The following is a 20341-nucleotide window of genomic DNA, read 5'->3' as shown; positions in this document are numbered from 1 at the left end:
TCTTGGATATCTTTGAGGGATTTATTCATCTATTCTAACTTTTTGTTCTTTTGTTAGTTTTCTCATCCATTTCTTTAAAGGAGTTTTTCACATTCTGTTTAATGGTCTCTATCACTTTCATTATGTTAAGTTTAAAGTCTATTTCTTCTACTTCTTCTGGATTAGGGTGTTAAAGTCTTCCTGATGTATGTTCTCTGGATTCTGGTGTTATCATGTTGCAATTCAGATTGTTGGAGGAATTTTTGCATTGGTGCCTGCCCATGTCTTCTTTCAAATGCTGTTAGGAGAGTCTTGGCGGCTTGGTCTGATCTTTGCTGTGGTTAACTGTGTACTTGGTCAGCACTGGAGTTGGTTCTCAGATCCTCTCCACCCTGAAGTAGGCTGTGGTGGTGAATCCCTCCAGATGGATCTACTGGTACTGGATCATGGCCATTTACTGACGAAGGACCTCTCAGACAAAAGGGCAGGCTTGGTAGATGCTGGCTTGGTGGAACAAAGAAACCCCTGAAGCCTTGCACTCATCACTGTGTCCCCAGACCCTCAGCCCAGAAGCAGACTGATTTGGGGGATCCTAGGACCCCTGCAGATGGAAAAGGGTGCTTGGGGGCAAGCTGGGGTGGGATATGTAGAGAAAGGCAGTAGCCAGGGAGAAGTCCCACTGAATGGCCAGAGAGTTTAGGGGATTGGAGGGTGCCTGTGCTCCCTTCCCGGGACGTCTGCCTCTCCTCCCTTTCTAAGGCAGTCTTCCCTCTATTACCCTTCCTTAGACAACCTCACCCTTCTGTCTTTAGAAGGCTTCTCTCTCTTTGTCCCTCTACCCTTCTCCTCCTTCCCCCTCTCTCTGCCCTCTGCACCTCTTTTCTCCTCCTTCTGATCTCCTTTCTTTACTCTCTTCCCTCCTCCCACCTACATCCTGTGCCCTCCTACCTCTACCGCTGCCCTATTCTGTCCTCCTCTTCTCACGCCATTCTCTTAACTCGGCTCCCCTGTCCTCCCTCCTGTTCCACTACCATATTCTGTCAGTGCTCCTTTCCCTTTTCTTCCCTCTCATTTCTTCCTCCCTCTGCCCTCTTCCATGTCTTCTTTGCCTTCCTCATCCTTCTGCCCCCTGTTCTTTCCTCCCTCATCTCAGTCCTTTTCCAGCTCCTGATCCCCTTCTCCCTCAGTACTGCTTCTTCATCTATTCAGTCTGTCCTCCTCTTTCTCCTCTACTTCTACTCTTCTCTCCCTAGTCCTATTCCTTCCACTCTCCCTGCTCCCATCTTGCCTCCCTTTCCCCTCTGTTCTTCTCTCTCATCCCTCCGCACTCAGTCCTTTCCTCTCCTCTCATCTGCTCCCTCTGCTCTTCTCTTGGCCTTCACAATGAACTCAGCCCTCTGCCCTCCTCTGCTCCTCTCTCTTTGCTGGCTTCCCTCAGGCCTCTGTCTCTCTCCACTCTTCCTTCTGTCGTTCTCCTTCTTCTGCCCTCTACTCCCCACATCTCTCTGATCTTCCCCCTGCCTGTCTCTGCCCTCTTCTGATCCCACAGCTTCTCTTCCCCCCTTCCCTCTTGCTTCTGGGCTCTTCCCTGCACCCCACCCTTCTCCATCCTCTCCTCCTTGTGCTGTCCTCTTCCCTCAACTCTCTTTCTTTTGCTCACTTTTCTGTCTGCTTCTTTTTCCTCCCTCTGCTCTTCTCCTAACTCAGCTCTCCTCCTGCTGCCCTAGCACTCCTCTCTCTCTTCTGCACTGCTCCTTACCCTCCTCCCTCTGCCCTCATCACTCTTCTCTCTTCCTCCCCCTATTCTCCACCATACTCTTGTCCCCCTCTTCATTTTTCTCTGTCACTCCCCCACCTAAGACTAACTTTGAGAAAGTAGATGGAGGCCAGGAAGTGGTCAGGAATTGAGTAGGCTATGGTGAACCCCATTGTCCCAGTTCCATGTTGCCTTCCTGCTGCCACCTTCTTGCAGTCTATATCAGAGATTGGCAACCTGAGCAAAGTGAAGTACAAAAATACACCACTACAAGAATCCGAGGAACACACACAGCTGCTTTACAATTATTAGTATTATTATTAGTATTAGCTGCTGTAGAATTTCTCAATTACTGTTTTAAGACTTGCCCAAGCAAATATTTCTGGCCATGTCAGGCCTTTGAAGCCTGAGTGGACTGACCTCCCATTACTACTTCTTTTATAGCCTTCTGATATGGAGGTTTGTGTGACATTATCTGAGTAATAAAGCAAGATTTAAAGGCACAGCTGTAGGGCGGAGATAAGGCTGTGTAGATAATTGGGAAAGATACTCGCAAAGCCCATTGATGTCCATGCCAGGTAAATGTGAATGATCCTAGAATTCATTTGCTAAAGATTATCAAAGTTATTTGGAAGATTGAAATGAGCATGTAAAATGCACATCACTGTTCTCCATCAGGATCCCAATGCTGTTTCAGTTGCACAGACGGGGGAATTATTTATCACTCTATAATTTACTGATTTTTCCTGAGAACTACCTTGTTTCTTTACTGGCTATATCAGGCTGGTAAAGAAATTTTGGTCTAAGCAAAATAATTCACCTTTTAAGATATTTCAATAGTGACCACGACCTCTTCACACATGCCTACCATTCTATGTGGTCTGATATTCACTATACTGTTTGGGGAAAGCATTTCATTAGCTACCACTTTGCCCAACCATGTGACACTATCTTTATTGTTCTGTGACTGTAGTGTGCAAAGTGTGGTCCAGAAGCACATTTTCCACTATTGTGCTCTTTAAAATGGTTTTACATTCATTTTATTAGTTTGTATGGACAGGGGAGTGTTTGTTAACTAGCAACCTCCTGTTGGTTGGGAAATAGTTACCCACCATCAGGAGTGATCTCTCCTTCACTTGCACTGTCCAAACTTAACATCTATCTAGAGTTGTTCATTGTCCCTGTGTTTTGGAGAATTGTCATGAATTACGATGCACTGTGCCTTAGTACCCACCAGGAACCATATGGATGGACTCTGCATTGGTACAGGACAAATATATTGGAAGTTCAATGTGAAGTCAGTAATTGCCTTATAGGGTCCTCACTAGGAAACAATCTAAACCATACTTCAGAAGAGAAGTTGGAGAACTCCTACCCACAGGAAATCTGATTCTATCTTGTACTTTGTGTCTTCCTCTGCCTTAGTTATTGACTTAGTTATTGACTTATTGACTATTTATCATATAGTGTGCTAGCATGGTGTAAGTTCTGACATACTCCTGTAACACACCCTTCAATATACTTCTCTTCTTAACCTAACACAATAGACTTTTTAAATAAAATAAATAAAAGATCTATTTGTGTCATAGAGCAATATAATAAACTTATCAACTTGTCAAGACAGGATTGAATCAAGCTATACTTGTGACAGCATGAAACCAACCAAGATCACTTGTCCACACATTGCTAAAGTACAAGATTTTTATCTGCTGTAGATCTTAAGCAGACTTTATTGCCTCTTGGATTTCAAGATGTTCTGTCACATAGTTTTCCTCTTGGTTTCACATGAGTCTAAAAGGTACAGGATGCTATATTCTAGAGAGAGCTGGCCAAGATAACAAGCCTTCTCAATGTCCTTGAGCAGCAAACAAGATAAATGGGAGTGAAAATACACAATGGGTCCAAAATTGTTATATGTTAACTCTGAAACTGCAGTTGAGGATAAGAAGTGCACGTGTTTCTCTAAAAAGCAAGATAGCAAATTTCTATTTGTCCCTGTGAGCTCTCCCATGGAAGAGAGTGAGATTTCAGTGGTGTGGGCTGCACAGAAAACTCAACATTGTTTCCAAGGAGAGCTGGCCAAACCCCATGCCCTAGTCCTGCCCACAGCGCTGCTTTTGTAATGCTCTTTTTAGAGATTCACATAGTAGACAACCCATACACCTCTTTCAGAGCAGGATAGCCCTAAAACTCACCCTCTCTTGTATGAGGGATCACCATGAGGAGTAATAGGATTTCCTTTCTTTGCACTAGGGTGTCATGCTTGGGAGTGTTGTCTGTGAACTCCACGTCCTCCTCACTCTCCTTGTTTTACCCATGCAATCCAGGTCTGTAGGAGCCATATGGGACTTCTCAGCACAGAGTGGACTGCACTTCCCTTTGCTACATAACTCATAGGCGTGCACCTCCTTCTTCTTTTCCCATTTATATAATTTTCTTGAAACTTCAGAGGTTAGCACAGAGGATTACACTCACAAATCCCTTTCTAAGTCTAGTTCCCTCTTTAAGTGAGCAAGGTCTCCCTGGAAGGCAGTTCAGTTTTTGTTACATTTATTGCTGCATAGAGCAGTCCACTGCAACACATGCCATAGTTTTCCTGCGGTCTCACCACATACAGACTGCTTTAAAGGTGGTCCCACCACATACAGACTGCTTTAAGGGACTGCAGAATGTGTTGCTGTCCATTAAGCATTTCCAAGGCATCTCCATGTTCACATGGAAGAGCACATTCATCTGTGAGGTACACTATTCTATACCATATAGAGGAGGATCACCACCTGATTTCCTCCATGGGCCCTACTTCTGACTCATCTTTGGATCTCTTCTTGTTTTTGATCCCCGTGATACCAGAATCATCACCAGCTGATTTGGTGAGCTCAGTGTGTCATTTTTTTTGAGGAGATATAACATTAATATATGTACCTAAACTGGAACAGCCTCAAAATGCCAAAGAAAAACTCATACAAGTTCATTTTGAGGACTACACCAAGTTTATTAGGGGTTATTTACAGACCACCAGAGGACTGGAAACAGTGGCAGTTTAACAGAGTTGTCAAACACCGCATTCCTAGCATTTTTAGATTCTACTTCAAAAGTTTTCATTTTACAGCTTGTAGGAATTCTTTCAAGTTTCCATTTTAAAGGATTCTAAGTCCATAACAAAATTACTGCAATCCTGAGTTCAGAGCACTACCTAGTGTTAAAGTAGCAGATACAACTCCGGGCTGAGAAAGCATAAGACACAGAGAAACCAGACCCTGGGAAAGTTTCTTATTTATGTACATTCTGTTCTTTCCCTTATCAGAGATTATGCTGGTCTCAGCTAACACTGGCCTACTGTGGGAAGAATGGCTTGTTTTGCTGTAATTTTGCATGTAGACCTACTAAATGGTAGTTTACTGTATGAAGAAGCTACTCTGGCTAGGACTCAGAAGTCTAATAGCATTACACTACGAATAAGTTCATTTCATAAAAGTATATATCAATAAAAATAAGCTTTATTTTAAAACTAGGATGGAGTCATGGAAACTGGTTAGAAGGTGATGGTGTGCCTAGCAAGAAATGATAATCACTGGATCAGAATGGTAGTAGAAAAGGTATTAAGAATCAATTTAAGCAGGCAGATCTTGATGAGTTTGAGGCCAGCCTGGTCTACAAGAGCTAGTTCCAGGACAGGCTCTAAACTACAACGAAACCCTGTCTCGAAAAAAAAAAAGGAAGAAGAAGAAGAAGCAATTTCAATACAAATACATTTTAAAGAGGAACTGTAAGCTGAGTACAAGGAGTACAGAAACACAAGATAAGTACCATACACATTCAGGGGTTCTGGGGAATGTTTGGGGCTAGAGATAAAAATTACTTAATTATTTGTGTGTAGGTGGTATTATAGGCATGGGGCTAGGTAACAAAATAGGAAAAACAGTGAAGTTAATAAAAGTGATATCCTTCAAATTATAGGAGAGAACACTCTTAAAACAAGTCAAAATATGCTGGGAAACTACAAAAATAAAAAATAACAGTATTAATACGAAACAACCTGACTGCCCAAATGTAAGCTGAACAAAGATGACAGAAGTGAAACTTCATGGAGAAAAGCCCAAAAGGCCTTAGCCCTACACAAAGAACTGTAGTAAACCGAGTAGAGCTGGGAGCAGGAGAGGTGGTCCTCCGTAGGGAAGAGCACACCAACTGGTTATCCATGCCAAATAATCACCACTGAAAACGTACATACAAGTATCATAATACTGATTCATAGGGCTATATTTAAGAATATTTGTGCATATACATAAATATATATGCATATAATAATAATTAGTGCAAAAAGGGAGGCCATGAATTTGGAGGATAGCAGGAAAGGGTTTGGAAGGAGGAAAGGAAAGGGAGAAATGTTAGAAAAATATTAAACACTGAACAATAAAATAAAAAAGAACATGGCCAAATTAAGACAAAGCTACATTTTATATTAATAGATGTACACAGTATAAACTCATGAACATGTTGTGCACAGCAAATCATCTTATAAATATTCATGATGAGCACTGTCAGTTTTGGTCAGAGAAACATTTTTTATCCAATGTGAGGTGCTTACTACAGAGACACAAAACTGGCCAGAGGGCTGAGAATAAGTGACTTCTAAAAACTCAACCATGAATCTATTATCACTCCCTTCAAAGAACAGCAAACATTGGGGAAGAGGCAAAGAATAAAGGTGAAGTGTGGAATTCTGTCTTCCAAAATTGACATGACCCTTGCACTCATAGATTCGCAGGAGCTTTGAATATCTGTACAATTCATGCATAAGAGTAGGGCCATCAACATTCTATAATGCAAGAGGAGGGGTTTATGAAATTCTCACCAGTAGCTGATGAATTATTGGCAGTTAATGGCAGTTGGGAGTGGAAGGGTCGTTTTCTTTACCAGTTTACTGGTTTTCTTTACCAGTTCACCCATTGATAAGTTGCATTTTTATAAATAATCCCCCACCCATACTTCTATAAGCAATTCTGAATTCGTTGAGTAAACAAAGACAAAAAGTCCAATAACAGAAACCAGCATAAAAGTAGGAGGCTATGTGAGAAGATCCAGGAGGATGAGCAAGAGTGGGAGAGAGAAAGTGTAATGGAGGGATGGCAAATATGAATGAAATATGTATAAAATGATAATGGAATAAATTTTTATATATGATATTATATTTAATTAATATGTAGCTGTTAGATAAAACAAATATAGTAAAATAAATTGATATATTATAATGTAATATAGAATATAAGTTATATTACAATTTATTATATAATATATGATTAATACATAATATATGATAAATATTATAGTGGTTATATATTATGATATATTGCTTTATTATATAACTAGAAAAATGCAAAATATGTAAACCAAGAAAAATATTGACAAAATGTTTGAGGTATTTAAGATAAAACAGAACATATAAATTATCTTCTTTCATGTGGCTGAAACTTTAGTAGATGAGATGAAAATAAGCACACAAATATTTGATGTAATTTCAAATGATAAGCATGTCAATAGGGGTATGGCTATAAAATTAGGCCAATGACCATGAAAGGGGAAAACAGCAAATCAAGGACGGAAGGGTTTATTTTGTCTCATGGTTCCACAGCACATGACTGAGGAAAGAGGAGGAGACACGAATGTGGAGAAATGAGAGATGTAGGTAGAATGAAGACTAATAAGAAAATAAATAAAAATAAAACCAAAATTGAGTCAATTGAGAGTATAAATAGAGGTCAAGAAAATTTCCCTGAAGATATGAAGTATTTTTTAGTTTATTTTAATAGATAAAACATAAATATAGTTATCAAGTATTATGTGGTGCTTAAATACACATAAAATTATATAGGGTTCAAATCACGGTCAATGTGTCTTTATCATTAATTTATAGTGAAACACATTTAATAAGAGTTCTAGGGAGAAATTAAAGGGAGAAAGTAAAGTGTATTTGATCAAAATGCCTTATGTCCATATATGCAATGTGATATATAATATATATTTACATATATATGTGTATATATAAATTTTTTAAAGTAATTTTATTAAATTATAAAAGTTTCCATTTACGCCCCTTGTATATATAAATTTTAAGTTCAAATTATGAAAGACTCTCTAAATAAGTGACTCATAAGACTGAAAGTAAAGCAATAGATAACATCAACCATACTTACAGTTATTGAAGGAATATTAATTTCAGACAAGGTTAAACTGGCACACAAATTTTTAAATAAAATATTGAAGATATACTTCATTTAAAGAAACATAAATTTTTAAGGTTCATAACTCTGTGTATTGCTGGCTTCAGAAGAACAGCTTAGTTTGCTTTTATTTAGTTCTAAGAATAGTTTGAGACAAAATTACATCCACTCTTTAAATGTTTGGTAACATGAAGCACTGAACCAGCCTTAGCCATTTCTTGGTTGGGAGCTTTTTTACTATGTATTAATTCTCAACTTGTTGGCCTCTGTGTGGTTTTTGCCTTCATAATTCAATGAGGTTTTTTAATTCCTGTAGTATCATTTGTAATATCTTTTTCATGTATAATTTTACTGATTTTGATCTCTCTTCTTACTTTGCTTTGGTTAGTCTAGATTATCAATGACTTTTTTGTTTTACTTAAAAGAACTCCAGGCTTCATTGATGTTCTGTATTATTTTTAAACTATTTTATTTATTCATGCTTTGATTTTGTTATTTGTCTCCAACTATTAATTTTTGTCTCCTGATTACTTTTCCAAGTCCTTGTAAAACTAGAAATCATTATCAAGATAAACTATAGAAACTGTAAGAATACAAGGAGATTGAACACTGTATATTTGAATCCACAGTCATTTTAAAATTTAGAGCAGCATGACCCTCTTTGTCCTGCCACCTGACAGACCTGTTCCTTTCTATCCCATAGGCTACTGGGATCCTTTGGGATTTCTCTCTCCAACACTATTAACAAGATCTACTCCTTCCCACCCCAAAAGTCCACTGGGCTCTTCAGGACTCATCTTTTCTTTGCTTCTAGTTAAGACTATGTCTTTCTATCCCATAATCTTACCCAGGTCCGGCAAGACTACCTTCCCTCCGATGGGCCTCTTCTTTCCCATGAAGCTAAGGATGCCAACTCTTTTTCGTGCCAGTACCACATGTTTCCTCTAGGACTTATTTTCATATATGTAGTCAAGTTGGTCTTCTCTTTCACACACCACAGGATCATCCACATTTCAATACTAAATTTCACTGTGTCACAAGATAGGTCTCTTTCTCCATACCCACAGCACACTGGTTCCTATGGTTCCTCTGTTCCCTGCCTACCATCCAGGCTCTTCTCCTTCTCCACTTGTAGGCATTCCATATCTTTTGAGATCCCACTTCTCTGAACCAATCTGCATCACTCTGCACACTCTGCACACTAGGTCTCCTAACTCCTTCCAGATTTCACCTACTAGACCATATGACTCCTTTGACCTCTCATCCTCATCCCTCAGAGGAGGCCACTCCTACCCATCCTATAAGCTGCCCTCTCCTTTGGGACTGTGGTGGCATAAATGAGAAATGCCCCTCGTAGGCTCCAATAATTGAATGTTTGGTCCTCAGTTTAGAGAGGTTGAGATGGTACAGTCTGGATGGAGTAAGTGTAGAATTAAAAGTACATTGGTTGTGGATTCTTCCACAGATCCAGAGAACTGCTGAGGCTGGGCAGCACATGGCAGGGGAGTTATTGTATTAAGGCCTTGAGAGTGTGGTAATCCCCAAGAAAGCGTCAAGTGAGACCTGGATTGCAGTGATGGTGGAGATGCCAGAGTCATGAGACATCTTCCATACAAGGAATGGAACAAGTCCAAGAGAGATCTATGTTGCAGGCAGAAAATCTGCAGTGGCAGACTTATCTGAGTCCTTTGATACCAGTCAGAGAGCCTGCTGTGTTACATTCTTTCTTTGGTACAGTATTTCCTTACTATGCCTCCTTTTTGGAATGGTAGTGTATATTCTGTGCCATTATATATTGGAAATATGTAATTTGTTTTTGATTTTACAGGAGATTACTGTGAAAAGATTTCATTGAGTTTCTGAAGATACTTTGGACTTTTATGATGTGGAAGTCCCCTCTGTATGCTGTGGATACCATCAGTTAATAAGGAAACTGTCTTAGGCCTGTGATAGGGTAGAATAGAGATAGGCAGGGAAAACTAAACTGAATGCGAGAAGAAAGGAGGCAGAGTCAGAGGAAGCCATGGAGCCACTCCCAGAGTCAGATACACAATTCTCATGGTAAAATATAAAAAAAATGGAAATGGGTTAAATTAAGATGTAAGAGTGAGCCAATAAGAAGCTTGAGCTAATGGGCCAAGTAGTGATTTAATGAATACAGTTTCTGTGTGGTTATTTCGGGAGTCTGGGCAGTTGGGAAATGAATGAGCAGCCTCCCTACTATACTTTTAAACAGTGTGGAAACTGAAAGACCATAGAGATTTTTGAAGTTTGACTAAATGTATGTTGCATTACTATATGGCCATGAGGCCTGTGGATAACAGAGAGTAGAATGGGGTGGTTTAATGAAAAATATCCCACACAGGATCAATCATTTGAATGCTTGCTCCCTAGCTAGTGGTGCTGTTTAGGTTTCACTTCCAGAAATTCTTAAAACTTCCACTAACAGCCTGGTAAAGTTTTCATGTCTCTCTGAGACATCGCAATCTTTGTTTGCATTTCTCTCAACATTCTTATCTCCAAAGCTCCCACAAAAACATCCCAATAAGCTGTGAGTACTCAATGACTTTTCCAGCCTAAAAACCTACAGAATCCTTCCCAGAACAACCAGTTGCTCGTAACAACTTCGGTTTTAGTTTGGTTTCTGTTGCTACAATAAAAGACTGACTAAAAACAATGTGGAGAGGAAAGGCTTTATTTTGTCGTATATTTTACAGTCCATCATAGAGGGAACTCAAGGCAGGAACCAAAGCGGATCCCATGATGGTGGGAGTTGCTGCTTATAGGCTTGCTTTCCCTAGCTTGTTCAGTTATCTTAATTATAAGATCCTGGGTCCAGCTGCCTGCAGATTCTACTGCCTACAGTGGGCTTGGCACCTTTCCCTCAATTCAGGATTAAGAAAATGTCCCACAGACATGCCCACAGGCCAATATGATAGAGGTAATTCTTTAACTGAGATTCCCTCTTCCCCATATATCTAGGTTTGTGTCAACTTGACAAAAACTAACTATGACTGTAAGTCAAGCCCTTATAACTTGATGCTCAGAGCCTATTGCTGAAGATACTACTACATATTTGAGTCATAGGACATGAAGAATACAATCTTGATCAACAAGGCCATTTTATCTCTAACTTCCATAATGCTGTTTTTTCCAAGCTGTTGAGAGAGAAAAGAAATAAATAGTCTTACTCATCTATGAACTCTGAAATTGAAGAAATGCCTCAAATATCATTCAAATACAATAACAACTGGCTTGGTAAGATAAACACATTGGTAAAATAGGGACATAAATATCATGAAAGTAACCATTTACTTTCTGATTGGATTTAAAAAACTCATGGCAATTACTGTCAACTGGAACAAAACCCTGTGGTTATAGACTCTAGGAAGAACTTAATACTAACACTCTGCTAAATTGTCATAATAATAAACTGTTCCTTAAGTTCATATGTTCATACTCATAGATTATTGCATTTCTCGGCCTTCATCAGAGAAGTTTCTTTTGCCACTAGATGGTAATTAAAGCAGAGACCAACAACTGCTCGATGCACAAAGAATAAGAGACTGTGAAATGGTCTGCTCAAAGTAGGAAATATATATCAAATTATTCCTCGCAAGGTTCAGAGATCATTGTAGAAAGGGGAAGGACAAAAAGAGTATAATAGCTAGAGGCAGTGGATATCTGCAAAGAAAACAAAGCACTATTTTCTGAACACAAGAACACAGTCACACACATGAACTCATAGAAGCTGTGTCTGTAAGAAGCCTTGCATAAGGCCAACCATGGCTGGTGTGGGTGGAGGAGATGTACTGAAATCTCACCTTTAACTAAAGAATTACTTGTAATTAATGGTTTTTAAGGGAAAGAGAGATTTTGTCTTCAAGAATAAAATCCCTGAGAGACTATTTATGCTCAAAAAGATCATCCTAAGGTTCTTTCATGCAAAACTAAGTAGACTGTTGGCTTTAAAGAAAAAGAGCACATGAATTTGGAGGAAAGTGTTGGGAGGATAGGGTAAAAATTGAAGGGGATAAAATGGAGGTTAGTTAAAATACATTATATGTGTTCTTGAAATGAACAATAAATATTAAATAAAATAAAAATTTAGGGCAGGGAGATGAAAAGTGCCATAACCAAATAAGAATGAAAACATAGCATACCAGAAAGCCTTGGGACATAGGCTTTATAACTATTTATAATTAATTTATAACTATGTGTGACTGACTTTATTAGGATTTTAAAAATCAAGGAGTTGTATCCAATTTAAAAAATAAAAATGAGATATTAGATATCATGGCTAAAATTAATGAAACTACAAGAAGAATAAAAACTGTCAGTGAATCAAAGATTGGGTCTATAAAATGGTAAATAAGATCAACACATCCTTAAAGAAGATAATCAAAGAAAGAGATGAAACCCAGGAAATATAACTGATAGGGGGAAAGGAAGCATTACAACAGACACCACTCAAATACTGAAATATAGAGAATCATTGCACAATATTTTAAAAACTTATGTTCTAATCCCCCAAAATATGGTGGTATGAGGAAGAAAGGGGCATGAGGCATATAGCAATCAAAATTAAACCATTAACATTCAAAACTTTACAGCTGGGCTTGGTGACACATGCCTTTAATTTAAGTACTTGGGAGGCAGAGGCAGAAGCAGGAGAATCTATATGAGTTCAAGTGTAGCCTGGTATAAATAGTGAATTTTAGTTCAGCCAGAGCTGTGCCATGAGACCTGATGTCAAAAAATCAAAATATTTTACATTACTTCAATAACAAGCAATGAGATTTAATTAGCTACACATATCTCTCAACAAAGAAAGCACAGAAATGACCAGACTAACAGCTGCACTTTCTCAAAATCTCAAGTTATAAATTGAAGTGCTTCTCAATGTAGCCCACAGAACAGAAACTGAAGGATTGCTTCAAATATCATTCTATAAAGAAAATATTATGATACTAAACTGAATAAGGACATGAGATAAAGAAAGATGATAGATGTGAAAATCTTTAAGAAAATAATTATAAATCAAATTTAGCAATGTATTTTAAAGGATAATGTACTTCATTAGTTTTTTTTTATATTTCAGAAATATAAGGATGACTCAACACATACAAAACTATTGTAAAGCACATTAAATTATCAAGGAGAAAAATTAAATAATAATCCCCCAAATATTTGATCAAAAGCTTTTGACAACATTTAAAATTGCTTTCATCAAAGCCTTCATAAGTGCTTCATTATATCAAAGATTCTAGATTGTAAGTTTATATGCAACATCTTTCTTATGTTGAAAATGTAATTTCAGTAGATATTGCTTTGCCTTACATAAGAACACATCTTACTAAATAGAGAAATATTGACAAAAGTCTCTGTCCTGCCTAGTCCTGCAGTCATTCAGTCCTAAGGAAACACTTAAAGGCGTACATTAATTATAAATTGGTTGTCCTCTTAGCTCAGGCTTCTTATTAACTAACCTTTTCATTTTAAATTAGCCCATAATTCTTGTTTGTGTTAGCCATGTGTCTTGGTACATTTTATCAGTGAATCTGGGTGACAACTGCAGACTTTCCTCTTCCTATTCTGGTTGCCCTGCCTATACTTCCTACCTGGCTACTGGCCAATCAGCATTTTATTAAACCAATACAAGTGACAAATCTTTACAGGGTACAAGACCATTGTCTCACAGTAGAGAAAAATACTGAAATAATTTCTTCTAAAGTCAAGAATAAATCAAGAATGACTATTCTCATAACTCTTCCTCCATAAAATACTTGATATTGTTACAAGAAAAATAAAGAAGTGAAAAAGTAAATACAAATAGAAAAACAGAAATTCACTTATAGCATATCATCATTCAGATGCCATAAACACTCCATGAGAAGACTTTCAAATCTAAAAAATAAATTAAGCAAAGCAGTAGAAAATACACAGAAAAAAATCAGTAGCATGAACTCAGTAAGAAATAGATTGATGAACCAAATTCATTTCAGCATATCCACAACATAAGAAATAAATACTTATGAAAAAAACCTTACTAAATAGTTGGGAAAGTCCTAGTGTGGAACTTAGGAAAAATGAAGAAAGTAGCTAAAAAGATCATAGAAAAGAGAAAAAAAAAATTCCATAGTCTTGGATAAGCAAAAATAGTATTGATATAGTCATGTTACTGAAAGCAATCTATAAAAATTGTTTATACTTATAAATAATAAATACATTATTTACATAAATAAGGTAAATATTAATGGCATTATTTACAAGTATAGAAACACCAAAAATTCATATGAAATTAGAGGATATTCCAAATAATGCCCTGGATAACCAATATAATCCTGAGAAAAGTGAGCATAAGTGGAGGTTTCACAAAACCAAACTGATTCCTCACAGCACTGTAATGTTTGCAAGATGGCATCAAACTGCCCTCTAAATGCTTATCTTTGTACCCCTAGATTAGCCTTTTCTAAATGCTAATCTTTATACCCCTAGATTAGCCTAGCTCTCACCTCTTCTCAAAGAGACTCCTTATTTCAGTGGATGACAGTATTTAAACACAGAGATTCACTGTAAGTTAAACAGTGACTAAGTGACTGTGGAGTGTTCAGCCTTAAACAAAACATCTATATTAGCCTCTGTACTCACAAGGCTCAGGGACTATCATAGAAGAGGTACAAAGACTGTAAGAGCTAGAAGCTGGTGAACACTGCTTCAGAAATAGTGTTTTCTGGACATGACAGGATTGGGCCATTTTACTTATGAAGTCAAGCAGCTGTGGCCACCAGCACAAGGTGTATATAATATCAAGCCAATAAATATTCCAGCGTGGATAAGGGAGAGGTTCACCAAGCCTTACCCCTACCCGAGAGATATTGGCAGTTGATGACTGTTGGAAGATAGAATGTTCTTTTTTCCCCCAGTGCTGTGACCTCTTGTATGTTGTCTATGATCCAGTATATGGCCCTCCAGTCATGAGCAATGGGGACATATCTAATTGGAATTAGTGAGTTATAAATAAAAACAAAAGACTAGGATATAAATTTGGGAGGGGCTTATGGGGCTATCTAAGAGGAGCTGGAGACAGAAAAGTGAAGTAGGTATGCAAACATGTAGAAGATTGAGGCTAGATTCTTTTCATTCTGTACAAAAAATAAAATTGACCAAAAATGTTAATGTCATACTGTAAAATTTCAATGAAATTGGAGCAAAACATTTGAGATATAGATGTGAGTACTAATGTTTTAAAATCTAATAGTTCACGAAATAAAAGCAAGAAGTAGAAAATGAGATTGTATCACAATAAAATTTTCCTGTAGATTAAAATAAGAATCAGCAAAATAAAGAGTTCACCTATGAGATGGTAGAAAATGATTATTATTTGTTTGGCTGAGGATCTCTCTCTCTCTCTCTCTCTCTCTCTCTGTGTGTGTGTGTGTGTGTGTGTGTGTATGTGTGTGTTTGTGTATGTGTGTGTGTGTGTGTGTGTGTGTGTGTGTGTGTTGACCTGAAACTAGAAGAGGAACTATTAGAATAGAAAAGGAAATGGATTTGAATAGAGGTAGGGTAGAGTAAAAGAAATATTTGTGTTTGTGGAATCAACTAAAGCATGATAGGTACATGAATGGAAGTGACATGATAAGATAAGTTTCTATAGTCAATATCAATTAATTTTAAGTTAAAAATTGGCATTTGATTTCTAAGTATTTGTGTCATTTCTAAATTTTTGAATTTCTGTTTTACTGCATTGTAATAATAAAATAGACAGGATGTGATTTAAAATGTCAAAATGTTCTACACATTGATAAGATTTTTTTACATAGCTTTTGTTCATAAGGGTCTATTTGATCTAAACTTTACTTTAAATCTGATGTTTCTTTAATGGAATTTGGTATAGATGATCTATATTGATGGCGGTGGAATTTTGAAATTCCTCACTATTACTGCATTGAAACATATCTCTTCTTTTAGTTCTCATAATGTTTGTTTTATAAAGCTAGGTGCTCTAATATTAGGTGCCTATACACTCATAATTTTCATATTTTATTGTTTTATCAATCCATCAATTAGGAATAGCTTGTTTCTTCTGGTTTTGGTTTTGAAGTGTACTTTGTTAGACATAGCAAAACTGTACATTTTCTTGAAAGGACATTTTATTTTTTTAATTTGTTCTTTATTTTTGAAAATTTAACACACATACCATGAAATGTCATACTTACTGCCAATTTTCCCACTCTAACATGCCTCATATCCTTCTCATACATCACTCTCCTAGTCTGGATCATTTTTATAATCCACTAAATCCAGTTACTGTTGCTCATATGCATGTGTGTGGGGCCATTCCCTCAAGCACGGAAAACTTACCATTGCCTAAGTCCTTACAAAGAATACATACTGACTAAAAGACAATTTGATACCAAACCATTTAACAAAATAAAAGTAGATTATCCCCTAGTGACTATGACCAACCCAGTCATGGACTTTTGACCAGGATTATAACACCAAGCATGAAATTGCCTCCTGTGGAACAGGCCTCAAATTCAACCAGAAAAAAACTTAGTTTTGACCTATAACAGTAGTGCCAAAATTGTACCAGTAGGCATATCTAGCCTAAAAGTCAGTATTGCAGAATGCAAGGCCAAGTGCTGCATAAAATCACGGATAGATAATCTACCCAAGCCTACATAGCACCTTCTGGCACCATGAAAGCTAGTAGAAAAGAAGTTTCTCATTCTGTTTAACATAACTTCTCTATGACATGTGTATGGTATTTTTAGCAGGAGTGTCTTCTATGTAGTTATGGTGAGCAACCAAGAACAATGACAATATCTTGTAACTGTTTTGGAGATGTTTGTGGCCTACCTGATCATTCATTGGTAGGGGAACATTCCATACCTTGTTCTGTGATTTTTATTTAATAATTTATTTCTCCTTGGAATGGCACTTTCTACCCCCGCAGACTAATTCTGTTTGAGCTTCTTTTAAAATTAATTTTTAAATTTTATATATGTGTGCTGTATTTATATCATTTCCTCTTCTTCTTCCTAATTCTCATCCTTCCATGCCCACCATCATCCTGTGCATGTCAAAATTCATGACCTTTTTAAAAAATTATTATTGCTATATACACATAAACATAAATATATAAATACACCCTGCTGATTAATTTTAGAGTTACTCATGTATTTGCCTAGGGCACACCACAGGAAGACTAATCTTTGACTTACCTCTTTATCTAAAGCTTGGGCCCTGTTATATTTCCCACATCACAATAACATGTCAGCTGGTGTTGCCATTGCTCAAGTCTTGTTTAGGCAGTCAAATTCCTAAGATTTCATGGGTGTGGCTTCTTGGTCATATCTCAAAAACACAATCATGTAGTAGATTTCTATTTCATTGGATCTTTCATTTTTTCCTACCTCTCTTCTGTGATGTTCACTGAGCCTTAGCTATATCAATTGTGTTGTAGATGCATAAATTGGGGGAGGAAATTCACAATAAATCTTTCTCTGTATTTTGATCACTTATAGCTTTGTGTCATGGTCTTGATCTGCTTGAAAAAGAAGTTTTCTCAATGAGGTTTGAGAGCTACACTTATCTGTAGGTTTACAGGTAAGTATTTGGAATGCAGTTATACTTTATTCTTACTATGTAACTGGCAGTAGTAGGTTCTCTACTAGGATCCATAATTTCACTAGCCCCAGGCTGTTGACTAAACTATATTTTGAAATTATTTTATTAATTAGTGGAGTTCCATTAGGCTTTTTATGCAGCCTTAGTTTTGGTTAACCCTTTCACTACTCTCCACTCCCCTGCTCCCCCAACACATGGCCACTTCCATCAACCCTCAGCATTCCTCGCTTCTGCTCTCTTTTCGCATGAGTTGTACTATCTTTATATGCTTTACATCCTTCCCCATGGCTTTTTATACCCTTTTATTTGGGGTGGCCTTCTCCTTTAACCCCTAATTTTCCCCATACGATTACGTCTTTCCCATTTGGAGCCTTTCAATAGGTAAAGCCAGTTTCTATCATTCCACTTGCAGTTGGTGCAAGTTGTGGAAAAGAAACTGGGGGGGGGGTATTTTGTTTGTTCTTAATTTTTAATACATCTAGCAAGTCTGTATCTTTTAATTGGAGAATATAGTCTATTCACATTGAAGTTTATTGTTGATAGATAAGTACTCATTCTTGATGTTTTACTGATTTTCTTCTAGTTGCTTTGACTATTCTTTGTTCTTTCTGTCCTCTCTTTATAATCTTTGTGGATTGATTGTTAACTCTGTCTGTTATGTTTATTGTCTACTTTTACTATTCATCCATATTTTATTTAGAAAACAGTCTAGATGAAAAAGAAAAGTAATGAAGTACATGAGTAACAGACACCAAGAGGACAGCAAGACAAATATTCCTTAGGAACATGAAGGACTGGGTTTATCACACATTAAATCAGTTAACTATTCTCACTAAACTTACATATTAAGGAAACTACATCTACAAAATACTGCAAAAGCACAGTGCACAGGTTGAAATTTGCCACTTTCTGCTTAGGAAGTCCCTTCACTCTTAACTTCCATAGCATGTTGTCCTCTTGGTTCCAAATTGCATTGCTGCTATTAGTGTTTACCATTCTTTTGATCTTCATTTTTCTCCTTAGTGCTAGAACTCCTAGAGTCTTCCCTTTTAGATATCATTTTTATATGCCATTTTGAAGAACTGAATTATATCTGTTGAAATGGAGAAATTGCCTGCCTAATGTTTATTCCTGTTTCATTGTTTTCAAGGCAGGAATGCTCTCATTTTGGAAATTTCTTTTTTTAGCTTGTTATACCTGTCAGCATGCTGCTGATACTTGAATTTTTCCATCTTGATTCCTGTTATGAATAGTTCTTTCAGCCATACTATCTATTTCAACTGGTTCCTTCTTATTCTAGTCTTCCTTAGCATACTCTTGGTATGCCAATCATCTTTTCAATTTCATCTCCAGGCGATCAGGTTACAACTGGTCACACATATGTCAAGCTTTATCTTTGGCAGAAACATACAATTCTGTTGACATTAGTATTAAGGGTAACTTTGATATGAAGGAGAGGTTAGGGAATTCTAATCAGAGTAAACTGTCCAGGAAATCTGTTGTCTCTAGCCATCTCTCTCACCGGTGCTACCACACTTTATTCTGTTCCTCAGCAACCACTGAAAGTGTCTGGCTCTTTTTGCTTGTTAGAGTCTTGTTCCTATGAATAAGTTTGGTAAAGACACCTCCCCGAATTCTAACACCAAAGATAGGGGGTGACATGAAGAGTCAGAGCATTACCAGCCAACATACCCCCTGAATGACATTTTCCACTGCATATCAGGACTGATAGTATTAGTGGGTTTTGTCAAAAAGAAGCTAGAGCCTGGGCATCCTTGTCATGTTCCCAACAGGATCACTTCTCCCATGTCACTCCAGTTGAATTCTGCATCTTGCATAGCTTTCTGGTATATGACAACAGTCCTCTTTGTTAGATATGTGACAATATCTTTAAATTGAGCTTGAGTCATTTTTTAATTTAAATCTTTGGGTCTATAACATCCATTTTAAGATACAAAAAGTTGATGCTTATTCTATATAGAAGAAATCACAGCCTTTTCATCAGCTTTCTTCACCCTCTGAAGGTGCATGTTGTCTTGTTCAAATCAATGTATGTATTTCTTAAACTCCTTTACTGCATTCCATAGCAAAGCTAAGTCAAAATATTTGTCTCCTCCCCCCCCCCCCCCCGCCAATGGATTTCACCTGAAACATTCCTTCTGAGATCACAGGACAGAAATAACCAAAATTTCACCACGTAATCCATATATAGCAACAATTTCATTTTCAGATTTGTCTAGACCAGAGGCCAGAGGATCATCTGTGGGTTGATCACAATGAAGGATATTTAGTTCAGATATCCATCTTATCTTCATGAGTCACTGAAATAAGTAGAGGCTGTTTTGATCACCTGAAAGTTTTTGCTGTGTGACTTAATTTACTGTTGTCTCTTTTACCTTCATCAATACAAATGTTCCAGCCTGACTTAGAGAAAAGAGTTTTCAATGAGCCTCAACAAACATCATATCTGTAAGCAAGGGCAGTTTAAAAAGGAACATTCTTGCTTCTTTCCATACTTTAGGGTCATATAGCAAAGGCCAATGCAGTCCTTGAATGTATTGTTTGTGTTGCTGACAGACTCTCCTTCTCCATGTTTTCTAAAGGTAACAACAAAAAGGAAGGTCAGTAATTTTCAGCATTTGACAAATCCTTTGATTGCTTTCCCTCCATAACTGCCACAAAAGAGTTGATGGTACCCTATGAATACCAACAACTGCACCTTTTATTGCTTCTGTGCCTTGAAACAAAT

This window comes from Myodes glareolus, chromosome X (genome assembly GCF_982192425.1).
Source record: "Myodes glareolus chromosome X, mMyoGla1.1, whole genome shotgun sequence".
Taxonomy (NCBI): Eukaryota; Metazoa; Chordata; class Mammalia; order Rodentia; family Cricetidae; genus Myodes; species Myodes glareolus.
Note: the sequence above shows the minus strand (reverse complement) of the source record.